This window comes from Myotis myotis, unplaced genomic scaffold (genome assembly GCF_014108235.1).
Source record: "Myotis myotis isolate mMyoMyo1 unplaced genomic scaffold, mMyoMyo1.p scaffold_m19_p_3, whole genome shotgun sequence".
Classification (NCBI taxonomy): Eukaryota; Metazoa; Chordata; class Mammalia; order Chiroptera; family Vespertilionidae; genus Myotis; species Myotis myotis.
In genome coordinates this window covers 12,685,509-12,705,427 of record NW_023416335.1, presented here as the reverse complement: position 1 = coordinate 12,705,427, position 19,919 = coordinate 12,685,509, and positions in this window count along the sequence as shown.

Below are 19,919 nucleotides of genomic sequence, written 5' to 3'. Positions count from 1 at the left end.
GTTTATTCTTGTATTATTATTTATTAATAATTGCATTATTTTTCATAGGAATAGCTATAAACTTACTTTTACCCCACCTGCAAATAGGTTTTATTTGATTGTATTTTACCTTCCTAATGTACAAGACAATTGGGAACACATTTTAAATAAGTGTATTTATTTTCAATAAGTATATTCATTCTCATATGGGCATTGGTACATGATATAAAGATAATAGCTTAAACTAGTTTATAAATATGTTGGGGTCATAGACCCTTATGAGATTTTGATGTATCTCTGAGTTTTTACAGAACATGACATGATGACATGCTCATATTATATCTGTGCCATTCATTTGGTTGAAGTGGAAATGTATGCCTTATATATAGGGTGTCCCCCAAAATGTATACATACACTTTGAATAATTATAAAGGTAGTATTTATTAAAATACATTTCATTTTCAAAATTGAGCTATTGGGTATTTGTGTGTATACCTTTTTTGGGGACACCCTGCATAAAATGTCTTCTACACAAAACACCTAATTGTTCCTCCCCCCAAAAGTAATATATTTAATTGAACAAATTAAACAGAAAAATCTTTGAGTCATTTATTGCTAAATTTGAAAACAAATCTTTATTACTCATTCTAAAAATATATAATTTTGATGGGAAACAATGTCCAGAGACAGTTTCAATAATGATTCACCAAAACTGATGGACACATGTGGCTTCCTAAGGGAGGTAAATCTTTTGGTTCAAGGTCACATAAACAGCATCAATAATTCTACCCCAAAACCCATGAGCTCATTTGGTTAATCCGCCATTTGGAAGAGGAGACTGGAGGACATAACTTTGCAAAACTTTCTAGTGCTTCAGAGGGTTGAGAGACACAAATATATGAACTTGGCTGCAGACAGAAATCTCCTGATACTTGGACATAAGGCAGAGTGCTTTCAAAGCAAGGTTGCTTTATGTCAGCCAACCCTCACATTGAAACATGGCTTCATAATCGTCTTCTTGCTGACGAAGCCATCAATGGCAGAGGCCTTGCCAAATCCAACCTCACTCACTTCAGGACAAAGTCAATGTGAGACATAAATTCAACGCGGGATGGATCCTGCTTTTCTTTGACACAAGCTGTCACCAGAGAGCAGAGTCAGCAGTGGGGGTCCGCACTCCATTTCTGTTACATGCCTCTGTGAGTCGGGGACTCCAGCTCTATAGTGCCAATAAAGCTGAATCAAATGGATTGGAAAAAAAAAAACACAAGAAAAAAAAGCCTTGGTCATTGTTATATCAGAAGTCTCATTGCAATTTCAAAATTGTATTCATGCCAAACAGGAGCCTTATCATTCAAATTTACTTTAAGTTGGAATTAAATTTGCTTTATAGCTTTGAAAACTTTGAGAGCTATTCAATTATATAGTTGCAACCTCTATTTTGTAGCATTTGTGTCACTGCAAACTGATAAAAAAAAATGACTCTCAAGATGACTACCATTTTCTCCTTGCCAATATTGCTAATTACCATGAAATTATCATTTGCTTTTTGTGCATGTGTCCACTGCCTAATATGTTTTGTTTGGAATTCTTTTTTTAAAAAAATATTTTTATTGATTTCAGAGAGGAAGGGATAGGGAGATAGAAACATCAGTGATGAGAGAGAATCATTGATCAGCTGCCTCCTGCATGCCCCACACTGGGGATCAAGTCCACAACTGGGCATATGCCCTTGATCAGAATCAAACCAGGAACCCTTCAGTCTGCAGGCCTACGCTTTATCATCTGAGCCAAACTGGCTAGGACGGAATTATTATTCTTAAAGAACCTGTTTATATTTACCTTGTTAGACATTTAAGATTATCCAAGATAGAATAAGTCATTTACCCTCTAGGTTCCAGTATCACTCTGAACAAATTTCTATATTAACTAGAGGCCTGGTGCATGAAATTCGTGCATGAAATTTGTGCATGGGGGGTGTCCCTCAGCTCAGCCTGCATCCTCTCCAGTCCAGGACTGCTGGCTCCCAACCGCTCACCTGCCTGCCTGCCTGATTGCCCCTAACCGCTTCTGCCTGTCAGCCTGATCACCCCCTAACCACTCCCCTGCCAGCCTGGTCTTCCCCAATTGTCCTATCCTGCCCTCCACTGCTGGCCTGGTTGCCCCTAACTGCCCTCCCCTGCAGGCCTGGTCACCCCCAACTGCCCTCCCCTGCTGGCCTGATCACCCACAACTGCCCTCCTCTGCAGGCCAGCTTGTGGTGGCCATCTTGTGGCCACATAGGGGTGGCCATCTTGTGTGTTTGAGTGATGGTCAATTTGTAAACTGGTGACTAATTAGCATATACAGGCTAATTAGCATATCCCTCTCTTATTATAATGTTGGAGTGATGGTCAATTTGCATACGGGTCATGACTAATTAGCAGATCTGGGCTAATTAGCATATTCCTCTCTTATATAGGATATTTTAAAGATTATAGAATAATTGTTTTACATCATTTTGGCTGTTCTACTGTTCATTTTTCCTTGTTTGTTTTCCAATTCCCTTTGCTCTTAGCTGAGTGACACAGAGAGAGGCGAAATATAATTCAAGGCGAAGTCTGGCTATTAGAATATACTGTTATAAACTTGTCACCTGGGGCATTTGTTCCATTTACCATGATGCAAAGCATTATGGTGAGTATTTATAATACTTTTTCTAGTTCACCTATGAAAGGCAATTAAAAGAAAAGGAGAAAGAATGCTTTGCAGCTACTTTTACCTCTAGGACTTTCTAGGAGAAGGAAGGAGATGAGCGTCAGTATTTATGTAGTTTGTTGTCTATTAGACTCCTTTACTGAGGCTAACACAGCCTTTTACACAATCTTAATTAGATTTGATGTTTTATTTGTCTTCATTAGGAGGCAAATTAATTTTTAATTGAAAAAGAAAAGATGACTGCATCACTGGATTATTAAAAAACAACTTTTCATTCTTTAATTCTATAAGTAAGACATAATTATGAATGACTAATGTTTCAGGGCAATAATCTAACCTATTAAATAATTCACTTCTATGGGAACAGAGCAAATCTTTCTAGTCATTTTAATTGAGATATTTTCTAGGTGGATTTTCATGAATATTTTGTGTTAAAAAGTAAAACTCCTAAAGGAATTCTTAAAAGTGTAGGAAGCCTACATTTTATTTTAGTATCTTTTAAAACAACTGGATCACAGTCACAAAGCCTTAGTAACAGGGAGAATTTCTGTTGGTATTTAAGTTATACATGGAAAGATGTAGATATAAAAGAACTATATTATAAGTGAACTATAGAATGACATGCTGACAATATACAACGAATGAAAACAAAAACTGAAACTCAGTTACACTTGGGGACGCTGGGGAGTTTCACCCAAAGCCCCAGGGAACTGGATTGTTTCCATTGATTATGAGCTGATGCTGAGAGGCTTTCATTCTCTCACTCACTGGCCTGCCAGGAACTGTAGACACCAAAGTCTTCAGGCAGAGAGCACAGGAGATAAGAGCTGGCAGTGTGGAAGACACACTCACACTGAACCATTAAGGCTGAAGGGATATGGGCGAGGCATGGCATCTTCCTAACCATAAAGTCCACATATACTGGTTTATGAATGTGTGTTTGGGTTAGAGCTGATATTGAGAAGATTAAGCTCTTTTCTTAGCTCTAATTGTGCTATACATGTGTTTGATGATATTTATACTTATTCAGTGTCTTGAATTCACTTAAGAGACACTGAAAGATTTCTAAGCTGCAATTCATATACCAACTTTGCCAAATAGCTACGTCAGTATAGTGTTAACTCTGAAATGATATAGTAAACAAGTGCACTTGATTATCTTTTGATGCAGTAATATTTCAGAAGAATAAAACGTGTTACATATGAGTGAACATCTCACTGCTATTATTGATAGGTAACAGTGGATTTCAGGATATAGGAAGTATGCTTGTAAATAAAACAAATTTCAAGAATGCTGCATATTTTATAAAATTGGCTTGCATATATCAAATATGTGGACAGATAGTCTTGTTATGTTCATAAAGAAATAAGGAATATTCTCAGAGTAAATTCAAACGATATAAGTGAATATATGGGATATATTACTTAATAAAGAATATATATACATGGGTGTATAGACATATAAAGAGATATGCACATATACTAGTATCTTAATCCTTTCACCAATCTATCTGTTGACCTATTTCTTATGATTTTGTTTAATGGAAAATAAGTATAAAAACCCTAGAGGGCAAAGGTTTAAACTATCAGATGTTTATATATTTAATTAATTTACGTTCCCTAATCAAGATATTACTAATACTAATTAAATTAACAGACGTATAAACAAGTGTTAGAATACCCATCAATTTTATTATATACATTTTTGTTACTTATGCTTTATTAAGCACCATGAAGAAGAAACATTAGTAAAGAAACAGATTAATAAATACTTTAAAATAATTGTTTGTCCTGACATATGCAGAAAAACTGGCTTTTGAGCTAAAGATTACAATAGAGTAGATCATTGAAACCAAAAGCTGTTTCTTTAAGCATATCAAAAAAATTAATAAACATCCAGTCTTACAAATCAAAAAAACAAAACAGAGAAAAAGCATAAACTACCAGTATCAGGAATGATAAAATTGACATCATTTAGAGATCAAACAGGTATTTACAGGATAATGTAGTAACATTATGAACATTAGGTTAATAAATTTGACCACATAGAGGCAAAGAACAAAATTTTTTGAAAGATACAAACTACCCAATCTTACCCAAGAAGAAATATACATCTTGAAAACTACATATCTATTTATTAAAGTTTGTTTTAAGTTTTTCCCCCACAAAGAAAACCGCAATACTAGTTGTTTAATACTAGAATACCATAAAAAATGCAATTCCACATAATTTCTTACAGAAGGGGAGGGAATGCATCCCAACGCACTCTGTGAGCTGTCAAATTGAACAAAACAGTAGATAAAAAGCTACGCATCATGAGGGAATGTGATTTATCCAAGGAACACAAAACTGGCTTACAGTTTTTAATCCAATCAATGGAATTTATCACATAATTGAAAATTGACAAAAAATGAATCTCTGTAACTACAAAACTTTCAACATTAAGATGATATATCCTCAGAAAACTAAGATTACTATTAAACTTTCTCAACCTGGTAAATAATTTACAACTATCATACTGGCGAAAGATTAAGCATTTTCCCCTTAAGATCAGGAACACCCCAAGGATATCGATTCTTACCACTTCTATCAAATGCTGAGCTGATATTTTGGCTGGTGCAATAGTCAAAAATAAATAAGTAACCCATCAAATGTGCAGTGGCCGGTACTCCATATATTTACTGATAATTATCAGCAACCATGGAGCCTTAGAACTTAAAAACATAACCCAACAACCACCTTAAACCATGTCTTCTGTCCATCTCTGAGACAACTGAATGTACATGTCATAATCCCTGTACCTCTCATTAGTAATTAAAAAGGAATAATAAAATAAATAGATACTGATATGTATGGAAAAATGAACAGAAAAATAAGTAGTTAATCAAGTAAATAAATGAAGATATGAGAAAACGCTTATTTGTAGATGTCGTGAAATGTTGGCTTCCTTGCGTGGTGGGGGTTTTCTCCCTGTGCCTTCTTTTCCTCTTTCCTCTACATGTATTGCTTTTCATGGATCACTATCTTTTTAATAGGAGTTGAAAAACTGACTCAGTGATAATAAATATTACCATTAAAAATTGCTATTTCTAGTTTTAAAAGAAAAATCAATATTTATTACTAATGAGCTCACCAAATGGTAAGTAGACAAAACAAATCAAACTTAGTTTTGAAATGCGACTAAAATTTTTTTGCTATGCAGTTATGTCAAAATACACGTCAGAGTTCATAAAAAATGAACTCATCTCTTGTCTTGCTCAAGATGATCTAAAGGAAATGGATAATTTATCCATTGACTTTTAAAAATTGAGAATAATAGCAGCAAACTAAACTATATTCACTATAAATTTTACAAATACAAAAAAATCGAGCCAAGTGCCATTTTAACTATTCATCCATCCTAAAGCAAAAATGCAAACATTAAGTTGTTTATTTTTTTAGTTGAATTTTCGCTGCAGGGTTGATAACCTCCTGAGGTTTCTAAGCCTGGCCATACTGTTAAAATGATAATGAGGAGACTAAAAAGGCAACATTTATAATAGAACAAAGGTTTGCTTTTGCACAGAACCATTTTTCAAGGTCAGTTTGCAATCTATCTGGGCCACACATTCAACAGACAAAATCCTGGTTTCCAAAGCTACTTTAGCAAGATGCTTTATTCAGATAGGGTCATACATATGGATGGACTCTCAGAGGAACCTACTCTAAATTCTTATTGTCAGAAATGGACAAATGGCCACCTGGAAATCATATATTTCCTAGTAAATTCACAGCCTAGGAAATAGTAAATTCCCTATGGCTCCCCTTGTGCCATACAGCCATTTGTTAGTTTAGTCAGGATTAAATCTCTGTTCTCTTAATTTCTACTAGAATGTCCCTAGGCTATCATGCTGCTACTTAGTCATTTTTGAGAGAAGTGATAAAAAATACGCTTCGATATATTTTACTGCTGCTAGAGTAATTGCCATTAAGAAGATATTAAGCCAGCACCTTTGACATTGAATTAATATTGTCTATTATGAACGGCAAAAGAAACAACAAACATATTTATAGACATTTTTGAATGCAAACAGTTAAGTTCTACAACCTGAGATTTAATGCTGAGGACCTACTCCCAGGCACTGGGGACACTAGCAAATTAGCTTTGGCTCCTGCCCGTGTTCATAATCAGTAGTATTTTTCACTCATCTAGAGGTTATGGATATGATACTAGGAACAGGAATATGTTATATATATATATACACACACACACACATACTAGGAGCCCAGCGTGCAAAATCACACGGGCAGCCCTGCCTTGACATCCAAACCTCTCCACATAGAGCTCCAGCGCGCCTGGCCCAGACCCCGACCCCTCTGGCCTTCTCTGGCCACTTCAAGCTCCGCCCTCAGTCCCTCGAGTCGCCTCGGGCTGGTCCCGCCTTCTATGGGTGCCTCCCTGCTTCCACCCCATTTCCGGAGCAACGTGGCAGCTCCGCCCCGACATGGTGCTGGAGGAGAGCATGGAAACCTCCCACCTGCTGCCTGTGCTCCTTCCCCAAGCAGGTGAGTGACAGGGCGCCCTGAGTGTGAGCAGTGGGTGGTGAAGGACTGGTGAGGGGGGCGCTACAGGCTCTCACCCCTGCGCTCCCGGGCACGGGCCTCCTCCGGGCACCTCCCCGCTTCCACGCTGTCTGTGGGAGCAATGCCCCGCCGTGCAGGCAGCCTCCCCCTTAGCGGTCGTGACTGTGACACAGTTAGGACCAATTAGCATATTACCTCTTTATATATATAGACGATATTTTAGCCATTCGTCCTAAAGGTTTAATGAGATGACACTGAGAAAAGAAAATGAAGTAGGAGAAACTTTAGCATCCATCGTAATTAGCACAGCTTACCAGAGTTAATGAATGTGTGTGCACTATTACACCCTTAATGAAAAATGATCTCTAAGCATAGTGGGTAAGCTTATGACATATGAATTTATTACCCAAAGTCAAATCTGGGGAAGATTTTTTCCGAATTAAAGTAGAGGCTGTTTTGCCCCAGAGAAAAGAAGGAAACCATGATTTTGAAAATAAATGAAGCTCTTTGAAAGTATCTCTTAATTTTTAACTCATGAAATGTTAAATTCATTGGCTCTATGATACAATTTAAGCCCTTATTAATATTATTATTATTTTTTACTCAAGACTTTAAAAACCAGTTTACACTAGAAATCCATGTCTTTGGAGGGGAAGGATGCCTTGATAGGCAATTTGGAAAATGATTTTTTAAAATATATATTTTATTGGTTTTTTACAGAGAGGAAGGGAGAGGGATAGATGTCGAGTATGACTCCTTCCACGTTCTGCGTGGAGTAGGGTTCGGTATCTGAAAGAGGAGCTGCACAACAAATGAGAGAAAAAGACACGAGATAATTTTGCAATATTGGGGGACCAGGCGGCAAGTCCCGAAGGACTTCCTCTGTGCTCAGGCCGCTCCAACCTTTTATTGATCTGGAGTAGCCCTTAGGGTAAGGAGGTTTCAATGACACACAGATCAGCAGACAATTTCCAGGAATAGACAAAGTATCTGATTAGCTCATCAATAGATTTCTGAGAGTAGGCAGAGTATCTGATTAGCTCATCAATAGATTTCCGGGAGTATCTGATTAACAATAATCAACAAGGATCTACATAAGTATCTAAGGAATTAAGGGAACTAAGGTGGGGATGCTTCTACTATTATTACCTAAATTAACTGGGTGGTTCCTAGATTAACTGGGTGGTGCACAGTTCTGACCTTTGCTAGGACTTCAAAGGTTACTTACTAGCTTTTGGGGGTCTCTGTCTAAACTCAGCTAGTGAAGACAATGAATGGACTCCGGCAGATAGAGAGTTAGAAACATCGATGAGAGAGAAACATCGGTCAGCTGCCTCCTGCACACCCCCTACTGGGGATGTGCCCGCAACCAGGGTACATGCCCTTGACTGGAATCGAGCCTGGGACCCTTCAGTCTGCAGGCCGATGCTTTATCCACTGAGCCAAACTGGCTAGGGCTGGAAAAGGATTTTTAAAAATCCCCAAACCAAGAAACATAGCCTAAAAAGTCATTTCAGTAAATGCATTCATATACTTATCAATGTGTCCATCCACTCAGTCTTACAGTGTATTTGTTTTCTATTGCTGCTATAACAAATTATCAGGCTCTGAGAGGTTTAAAACAACACTGAGTTATTATATTACAGCTCTGTAAGCATCTGTGCTTGTTATTGAAGTTCCATTGGCTTGGCTGTTTCCAAACTCTTGTTCACAAAAGGCTGAAATCGAGTATTCCATCAGCCAGGGGAATCTGCTTGCTGGCTATGGCAGAATCCAGCTCCATGGAACCATGGGGCAAAAGTTCCTGTGTCCTTGCTGGCTGTGGGCTGAAGATCAGCCTCAATTTCTAGAGGGTTCCTGCAGTCTCTGGAACCCATAATCCGCAAAGGCAACATCAGCAGACCTGGATAGCCCCTGTTTTGAATCTCTCAGGTCCGCCCTTCTGCCTCATCATTCCCACTCTCTACCTGTCATCCTCTCTGGCTCCAGGGAGAAAGTTCTCAGCTTCTTAAGAGCTGTTATGATTACACTAGAGGCCCGGTGCAGATTCCAACACTGGTGGGGTCCCTCAGCCTGGACTGCACCCACTCGCCATCCGACATCCCCCGAGGAATGTAGCAGTACGGGAAGCAGAAGGTGGCCAGGGAGGAGCCTGAGTCAGGGCCTGGCGCTGCTCCCGCTCATCCCAGCCCCACTGTGCCTGCTGCTGCCACACTCGGTAGTGCTGCCACGGAGGTGGGAGAGGCTCACACCACTGTAGCTGCGCTCAACAGCCATGAGCCCAGCTTCTGGCTGAGCGGGGCTCCCGCTGTGGAGTCACTGACCACTAGGAGGCAGCTCCTGTGTTGAGCGTCTGCCCCCTGGTGGTCAGTGTGCATCATAGTGACCCATTGCGAGAGTGTGTGTGTGTGTGTGTATTTTTTTTTTTTTAATTGGGCCCATAGGGATAAAGCAGAATGGCTTTCCTATTTTGACTTTCATTATATTGCAGAGTCCTATTTGCCATGGGACATAACATTCACAGGTCCCAGGGATTAACACATCTTTGGTGAGGGGAGGATTCTGTAGAGCACACACATTTAAGGGGAACTCCTATTAGTCTAACTTTGCCCAAAGTAGTCTCCACTCCATTAAACCAACCAAAGAACTTTATTTCTAACTATTGCTAAACAAAAACAGAAGTAAAAGAAGCATCCCGCTAATACAGTTTTTATTTGTCTATGAGATATGAGGGCACATCAGTAGTTTTTGGCTGTTACAGCTGACCACAAGGGTAGTAAATTCTGTGTACTTCATTGTCTAGCAATCCTAATACACAGTTTTTCACCTGCACATACTTGAGCTTTCTCTTTATGTTACACATAAATTGTTTCTAAAATGATAATGCATTTAAGAAATCTAATATGTTGTCTGACAGAGTAGTTGCTCAATAAATATTGTTTTTCTCCCTTTGATTATTTTCATGAACTTATTTGATGTTCTTCCTGCCTCTCTTAGATACAAAAACCCTACAGGAACCTTAGTTCCTCAGTGAAATTTGTGGAATAATAACACTTTGCATTAATTCCTCTCTTCCCTGAAACATCATTTCATAGTTTAAAATATTAAAATTTAGTAACACAACACTGTTTTCTATTATTTGATGCATTTCTGTACATGCTACAGCTGCTCTGACAACAATGATAAAGGGCGAGTCTTCAAAATAAAATGCAAAGCTGCACATAGCACCTATTCAATAAAACCATGAACTGGAATAAGTTATTATTTCCTATAAGAAGATATCAGGGTAGGGAGACAAGGGAGAGGATAGGGATGCTCTTTCATTTGATGGAGAATGTGTGAGTATCTGCTTCACATTGAGCCTAGGAAGATAAGGAAAATTATAAAGTAACTCTCAGCTCCCTCTTTTTTTCATTGTGCAACTATTTCAACAAGGAATCTTTGACTACAGAAGACAACATGGTTTCCTAATTCTTTATCTGAAACTCTGAAGCCCTAGAAACTCTGAAAAGCAAAATGTTTTCAAAAGTCATAAAGTAATAATACCTCGTGTGAAATAATTTAGCTAAAAAAAGAAACTGACATTTATTTATTTATCATTTATTCATTTGTTTTATTTCTTTATACCAGTTTGCATGAGCATTTATAAATTTGGGGGCAGAAATTTTAATGCGGTTGTTATAGGTGCTGCTACAAAAGCCTGTTAGGGTATATAGTACATGAAATTCAGCATCTTTCTAAAAATCTAAATTAAGAAAAGAAGGAAAGAAATGACAAAGGAAGAAGAAAGAAAGAAGGAGGAAGAAATAAAGGCAGGAAAAGGAAGAAAGGAAGGATGATAAGTCATATAAAATCTAAAAGCTTTGTATGAATAAGAAATTATGAAACTCAATTCAGTAAAGCAATAAGGGGATCCAAGAACAAAATAGCTGAAACCGGTTTGGCTCAGTGGATAGAGCGTCGGCCTGCGGACTGAAGGTTCCCGGGTTCAATTCCGGTCAAGGGCATGTACCTGGGTTGTGGGCACATCCCCAGTGGGAGATGTGCAGGAGGCAGCTGATCGATGTTTCTCTCTCATCAATGTTTCTAACTCTCTATCTCTCTCCCTTCCTCTCTGTAAAAAAAAATCAATAAAGTATATTTTTTTTAAAAAAGAACAAAATAATGAATCACTACTTTCTACTAGGACATTATAATTGTGAGAAAGTATTTTAAGATATGCAAAAATCAGAGTTTTAAAATTCCAAGTACTTATTAACTCTCTAGGTAATTTTTCTGGAGGTGGGAGAGATTTTTTAAATAATAAGGACAGGTTTATTAATACAAATTTCCCAGTTGTTGAACCTCCAACTGATCACACTAATGGAGTGTGGGTATATTTTATTAAATGCATATTATAACTCAATACAGCTTAATTAAAAAACACACATCAATAATAGGGTGATTGTCTACCTATTAAGCAACATAGTAGCTCACAGCTTTGGAAAAAATTAAAGAGATTACAGTGTCTAATAACTCAATTCTTAGAATTCTTTAGCTGGTTATATAAGTGTTTTGACCAGGTGATTCTTAGGAAAATTTTTCACTTGATATTTCATAGGTAATAGCAGATACAATTTATTGAATGCATATTAATATTTTGAGTACTCACAATAACCTCATGAAGAAGGTTGATTCTGTTATCATCTCCATTTTATAAATGAAGAACCTCAGTGTTGGAAAGATTAAAAACTGCAAAAGTAGTAAATGACAAACCCAACAAATCAACACACACCTGCCTTTTCTGCAAATGTTAGGAGGTAACCTGGAAAAGCTGTAATTAAGGAAGCTCACCTTCTGCCCAAGTCAGACCTTCTATTGATAGAGAGCAGATTTGTGGGGAGCCACTATAGGGTTAAACCTCCGACTGACCTGTTGGCAAAGTCATAAACAAGTCCCAGCTTAGAGGGCACAGTCCTCTTAGCATAATTAGGCTTCACCTTATGATGCTCCCTAGATCTTATCTGGGAAGCTAATGGGCTGAGGAAAATGCAGCAAGAACAAGAACAAAAACAAGTGAAACTCACAAGAACAGTGTAACTTTGGTAACCACTACCTTGTTTACCTCTGACTATAAAATAAAGGCTCAGTTTGCCTTGGGATCTCTCTCTGTGGCCTCAGCCAGGCACAGGAAGATCCAGAGAGACTGAAGAGAGCTAGAGAGCTATGAACGCTGTCTCCATGTAAATCATTCTTCACCAAATCCGTCCACACCTTTGGGAAACCCTGGACTGCCAGGGCTGGACCCCGGCACAGATTTTAATTTTTTAAAAATTAATATTATAATATTTCTTGGTATTTGGTCTTTACATAAACCCAGACATCTCAATAATAACAAGAATAAAATAAATCACTAACTTGTATAGGTTGTTGCAAAGTACCAGACTCTGTTCTAAGAGCTTGTTTTATTAATTCATTTAAGTCTCACAATAACACTTGAGGAGGCATTATTTTTCTCATTTTATACATGAGTGGACTAAAGGAAAATAAGTGTAAATTTCTTAGGGGCATAAAGCTAGGTAGGGAAAACGGTATTATTGGCTTTGAGAGTTTGGACCCAGAATCTGTACTTTTAAGCACTACAGAGCACTGTGTTGATAGATTCTTCTGTATATGGGAATCTTGCAAAGTGAGACATTTTTCTGATATGCATGTGTGTCTGTTAATACAGTGTACAAAGTAGAAACTATATTGCTTAGGGACAATTTAAAGAATATGCACACTTTCAATAGGATTCCATACTGGTAGTGCTCTGTAACATTGATTATCTTGTTGTATGTTATTAGGAAAGTATTTCATTATAATAAATGTCTTAGTATTTCAATTTCTCACAGACATATATTGGTGCATATTTATTAGCCATTAAACTGGGTTAGATATTCTGTAAATTACCTTATTCTTAATTTAATGCTTTCCTTATATAATTTTCACAGTTTTTGTGTAATAGCAGTTATATAAATTATGCAGAGTAGGGCAATATTATCTACATTTTAAAAAAATAGAGATTTTGCAAGAGTTCTTTGAAAAGGGATAATAATTACATGCTGGAACACTTCATTCTGGTCAAATATTTAAATAAGCCACCTAGGGCAGATAGAGGTCAAGCACATTTTTTTTTGATTAAGTGAAATGCAGAAGTTATGCATGATTAAAAACATATGAACAAGTTAACATGAGTTTAGCACTTCCTATATAAGAAGGAAAATCCCTACATCTGAGAACAAAGGGCCTTAAAAAGATTAAAGAATCCAGTCAAGGTCATCATCAGTGTGTGGCAGAACTGAGCTTTGAACCTAGATCTATCCCCAAAGCTCAGTCTCCTCCAGCACGCCAACCTGCTTCACCCAGACCTCAGACATTGGCTTGATTGTTAATTGTGCTTTTCTAAATTTATTTTGTCCAGATTAGAGAAAGCTATTGGATTTACCTACAGTATGTGTCAGCTATTTAATTTGTAGGACATGCTTTAAAAACTAATGGAACAGAAGTTAACTAGTGCTGTTTCCTTAGCTCTCCAAATACTGGAAAGAAGACAAAATTATTTTCAATTAGATGTAAAAACCTCTTCCCTCTTCAATGATATTCTCAAGGGCTTCAATCTCCCTGTCACAAATTGAATCTCCACGATAATGTAAAATACAAATTAGAAAAATAATGATTAGAAACTAAATACATTTTGAAATCATATTGCATAATTTACATTTATTTGTTATTATCTGTGTAATTTCTTCATTTAACAAACATTTGTTGAGCACCTATTGTGTGCCGGATTCTGAGCTGGAATTTAGTGTTACAACAAGGAAGAAAATGATATAACCGTCTCCATGAAGCTTGTGCTCTAATGGGAGAAAGTCAATTAATAAATCATGTGGAATCAGAGTAGGGGAAAGCTGTAGAAAAGAAAATATCAGAGTTAAGGGAAACAATAGCAGAAGAAGGCTCCCCACTCCCTGTCAGGAGCCTTCTGATATTTATTTAGACTTTTCAGGAAAAGCCTCTCTAATTAAATAAATTTGAACAGAAAAAATGAAGAAACTGAGTGAGAAGAACATTAGGGGAGAAATGAACTCAAGCTGTAAAGGTCCTGAAGCTGAAGAAAGTGTGCTCTGGTCAAGATCCAGCAAGGGAGCTGGTGTGATCAGAAGGTAGTGAACCGGGGGAGATGTCAGGGCTGAAACGGGATATGGAGCTGGAGCCAGGACATGGAGGGTGTGATTGTAACTATCAGGACTTTGCTTTTCCTCTCAAGAGGGTTGGAATGCTCTAGCTCACTCTTTGGAACATTCTTTGGGGCTACCATGTGGAGAATACCAGGGCAGGGAGAAGAGAGACAGAGGAAGATGAGTTGGGTGGTTATTACAATAGTCTGGTCAAGAGGTATTTCCAGGTTCGCTCTGGATGCCAGGACTGGAGATGGAGGAGGTCAGTGGCACGTTTTGGGATATTTTAAGTTTGCGGTGTCACTAGTCATCCAAGAGGAAAGAAGTTGGATATCTCAGTCAGGACTTCAGAGGAGATAGACATTTAGACATTTAAGAAGAGAGACTGGCCCCGGTTGGCATGGCTCAGTGGTTGACCTACCAATCTGGAGGTCACGGTTAGATTACCAGTCAGGGCACATGACTGGGTTTCAGGCTCGATCCCCAGTGTGGGGCATGCAGGAGGCAGCTGATCAATGATTCTCTCTCATCATTGATGTTTCTATCTCTCTCCTTCCCCTTTCCTCTCTAAAAGCAATAAAAATATAGTTTTTAAAAAATTATAGAGACTGAATGAGCTCGTGTATGAAGGAGACAGAGGTAGAGAGAAGATGCAGAGATAGTAGAGAGGTGAGAATAGAGACGGATGCTTCAGAAGTCAGGGATAGAAGGCAGATTCAGGAACGGAAATAGAAGAAGTGGCTGAGTTGATGGCAGGAGAAGCAGGAGGAGCAGTGGCCTGGGTGCCCAAGTGAAGGAAGTGTTTTAAGGAGTAGGACAAATACTGTTCCAAAAGCTGTCAAGAGGTCAAATAAGGACAGAAAACTGACTGCTATCAACATAGGGGTCATAATGGCCTCGAAAAGAATTGCTTTTTAGGGTTGGAGTGAAAACATGATTGAAGTTTGTTCAAGAATGAGCGAGAGAAGAGGAATTGGACAACTCAGGAAATGTTGCTGCAAATGGAAGCAGAGAGACAGGGTGATAACTGGGGTCAAGATAGTTGTTATTTAGAAGCTTTAGGAATTTAAAGGGATGAAACAACATGTTTGAATATTAAAGAGAAAAACAAGAGAGAGAGAGAGAGAGAGAGAGAGAGAGAGAGAGAGAGAGAGAAAAGAGAGAATTGCTAGTGTTGGTTTTGGAGGACCTAAAATGAGAATTTGTGTACCTCGGTGAAAGAGCTGCTTAGACAGTATGGTCATAGTGACAAGAAACCAGGCAATGCCAAGGGTACTGGCTAAAGAAATCCTGCTGGCACATGGGGTTGTTTCTTTTCTTTTTTACCCCAGTTTAATTAAGACATAATTGATATGTAACTTTTTATTAGTCTAACGTACAGCATAATGCTTTGATACATGTACATACTGTGAAATTATCACCATAATAGTTAACATTGATCAACTCATAATGGCAATTTTGTGTGTGTGATGGGAACTTTTAAGATCTACTTTCTCAGCAACTTTCAGACATGCAATGCAGTGTTGGTAACTAGAGTCGTCCTGCTGTACATTTTTACATCCCCAGACCTTATTTATTTTATAAATGGAGTTTGTATCTTTTGACCACCTTTACTTAGTTCCTCTGGTTGTTATTTTTCATCATTGCTGTTTTCTCAGTGGGATAGAAAAGCATCATTTGTCAGTGCAGATGGGGATTTGCTAAAGATTTGAGCAGAGTGACGGTAAGAACTAATGAGCTGGGAGAGTGGAAGTGCGACGGACTGGGAAATGAGGGAGGATTGCTGGGCAGGTAATACCTACAGTAATTACCAGAGCTACAAGTTTCATTTTTATTTTTTTGTTGGGGTGATGGGGAGGAGAGGAAGAAAACAAACCAAGAAAAGAAAAGCCAAGTTTGGTCTATCCCTGTATCATTCTCTTTATAAAGTCTTTGTTCAATTTTAAAAGTTCCAGATAAGTAAAAACATTATGCTTTTAGATGCATATTTTCCATAATGTCCTAAAAGAATGATGAGCATAATTCACCTATTTAAACCTATTAATTTTTGATTCCAAACTTGTATTGGTATGAAATATGTATAAATGAATGAAATGCTAGTGAATGGGAATTTGGTACTGATCCAAATTCCAATTTCTTCTTGTATGATACATTACAGAATGTGCTAACAGTGAAAGATTCCTTTAGATCACTTGGCATTACTTATAAGTACAAGTCCTTGGAGAGAGCTAGCTATTTTTCCTTTAAATCTAAACAGATAAATTAGTGTGAAAAATTATACTAATATCTCCCAACTGTCATGTATGTCATTTTATTATCACAAGTAAATTAACTGATGGACAGACATGAGTAATAGAATCCTAGAATGTTGAGATCATCAAGTATAATTCATTTAATTCCTGATAAAACTGAGACATCTAGAGTTAAGAAATTTGCTAATAATCTAACATCTGCTAATGAGCTTAAATAAAAATCACTTTAGAATTAACCAGGTGTCTTTTCCACTTATCACAGTCTATTTCTTATGTCTTTAATACTGCTCTTTCTCTTTAATTATATAACAAATTATTACTTGGTTATATAGTTGCTCACATTTTGTCAAAATATAGGGGGAAATAACGAAGGGAGGGAGAGAAGGAGGAAGGGTGACAAGAAGGAAATAGAAGTGCATGTGTATGTGGTGTGTGTGCACGTGTGTGTAAAAAGGTGGCAAGTCTCATCCTAGGGAAGTCCTTGGAGATTAGGCATTATCAACTATTACTGATAGTTGTGATGGGGTCCAGCCTATCAAATGGCCACTGTGAAGAGTATCACATCAGAACCCAAGTGCTTAGAGAACAGGGTCAAGGACAAGTTGAATACTTAGCTTTAAGTAAATAGTAGGAAGGAAATGATTTTTTGTCATATAAACATCAGTAACCAGAAAAAAAGCAACATGGAGTTTGTAAAAAGAGTTTCAGAAGAAATTAAATGCCTTGGGAAATCATTCTAAAGGACCAGAAACATGAAAGCTTGGGACCAAGAGAGGAGGGAGATGAACAGTTAACAGATGTCAAAAAAAAAATCAATAGACAAACTAGATTTGGAAACATTTAAATACATATAATAGAAAGAAGGCTAATATTTATTGTATAAAAATTATCTAAAATTAACAAGAATGGGATAAACAGAATGATTAGGGGACATTTGGTCCTGTCCGAACTATCCATGGAGACATTGGGTCCATAGAAAAGGTCCCTGAAATTTGGGTCTAGTCAAACTTCCACACTTATAAAGTGTCCCTGGGTTCAAATAATGTTTAAGGTTGATTTCTGCTTTGGGTTGACAGGATTAATAAATTAAAAAGACTATCATATGTTATTGGTCAAATGATTGGGTTGTAACTATGCGGCCAATAATAACCCTTCTTGCCTTGGTAGCCTAGCTGGTCATGCCCCATGTGGTGAGATAGATAGAAGGTCAGACCAATTCAGACAGGATCAAAGGCCCTAGGGGGAAAAAAAAATCAGTGAATAAAAACATTATGCAGCAACTGAAAGAGAGCAAATCCTATTAACAAACCAATAAAATTCTCACCTCACTGATAGAGAAATTCCAAACAACAATAAGCTATGACTTTATATATATCAGAATGGGAAAATATGGAAAAGAATAACACCATTGCTGGTACAGATGTGGGGCCAAGATGTACTTTTGTTGTTGTTGTTTTGGCCTAAAACGAAAAAGAAGTAATCTTTTCTGAAAAGTTATAGTTGAATAAAAAACACAAAATTCAAACATCTACACTAATAAAAGACAAAGATGTCAATTGACTGTACCTTTGCTATGCCCTAAGCCACACCCACCAGCCAATCAGAGCGACTATATGCAAGTTAACCCAACCAAGATGGTGTCCGGCAGCCATGGAGCTGGAGCAAAGGAGGCTTGGTTGACTGGGCGATGGAGGAAGCCAAGCTTCCCTCCTGCTGAGCCGGCTGTGGCCTCCGCTCATGGCAACAAAGTTTCAATTATAGAAGACAAATAAATCCCAGATACCTGCTTCCAGCTAGCCTCCACTGGGAGCTTGGGTGGCTGGGGGTTGAGGCCAGCCTGCAAACAGCCATCAGCCCCTCACCCAGGCTGGCCACACCCTCATGGGGTGAGGGTCCCCACTGGGGGACTTAGCCAGCTTGAAAACAGCCATCAGCCCCTCACCCAGGCTGGCCAGGCACCCCAGGGGGAGACCCCTACCCTGAAGGGGCTGTGGCCTGCCTGCAAACAGCCATCAGCCCCACACCCAGGCTGGCCAGGCACCCCATCAAGACTACCCCCACCCTGAAGGGGGTGTGGCCAGGCTGAAAACAGCCATCAGCCCCTCACCTAGGCTGGCCAGGCACCCCAGGGGACTCCCACCCTGAAGGGGCTGTGACCAGCCTGCAAACAGCCATCAGCCCCTTGCCTAGGCAGGGCAGGCACCCCAGGGGGAACCCCTACCTTGAAGGGGCTGTGGCCAGTCTGCAAACAGTCATCAGCCCCTCACCCAGGCTGGCCAGGCACTCCTATATAATAAAAGGGTAATGTGCAAATTGACCATAACAGCAGAACGACTGGGAATGACTGGTCACTATGGCACACATTGACCACCAGGGGGCAGATGCTCAATGCAGGAGCTGCCCCCTGGTGGTCAGTGCACTCCCACAGGGGGAGCTCTGCTCAGCCAAAGCCAGGCTGATGGCTGCCAATACAGTGGTGGTGGTGGGAGCCTCTCCCGCCTCCTCAGCAGCGCTAAGGATGTCCGACTGCAGCTTAGGCCTGCTCCCCGCTGGCAAGTGGACATCCCCCGAGGGCTGCTAGGCTGCCAGAGGGATGTCTGATTGCCAGCTTAGGCCCAATCCTCCAGAATATTAAAATCTGACTTATATTCTTGTCTCAATAATTGGCCATATTTCTCCACTGAAGCTGAATCATATCAGTGGCTAAAAGAGACCCAAACTTTTTGGATTATTTGAACACGTTCTCATTAGAAGCCCTAGAGATTGATACCATTCTGTTGAAATAAGAACACAAAACTGGAAAACTGGTTGCTTAAGATCTGTATGCATGCCGGAAAAAAACAAAGGGGATTAACTCCTGGTCACAAGGGGACGGGGTACAGCACCCTCATTCTTAAAATACTTGTTTTTATAGATTCTCTTTTATCCAATCCCAAGGTTTCCTCTCCCATTCATTTTTCAGAAATTGCTTTAGGATTCAAAAAGGAAATAAGCCTTTTTTGAAGAAATCAACTACAATAGGCTAAAATATTTAAAAAGTGATATATGTGTTTGAATGCATTTTGAGAATGGGGAGAGTAAATTTAAAGCAAAAATCTACAAGCATAGTTAGATGTATTCTTTGAAAAGAGCAGTCCAGTATACTTTCAGACAAAAGGGAGTATAATATTTAGGGGAGAAAATAATGGATACTATATGATAATTGACATGTTGACTCTTAGACTATGTGG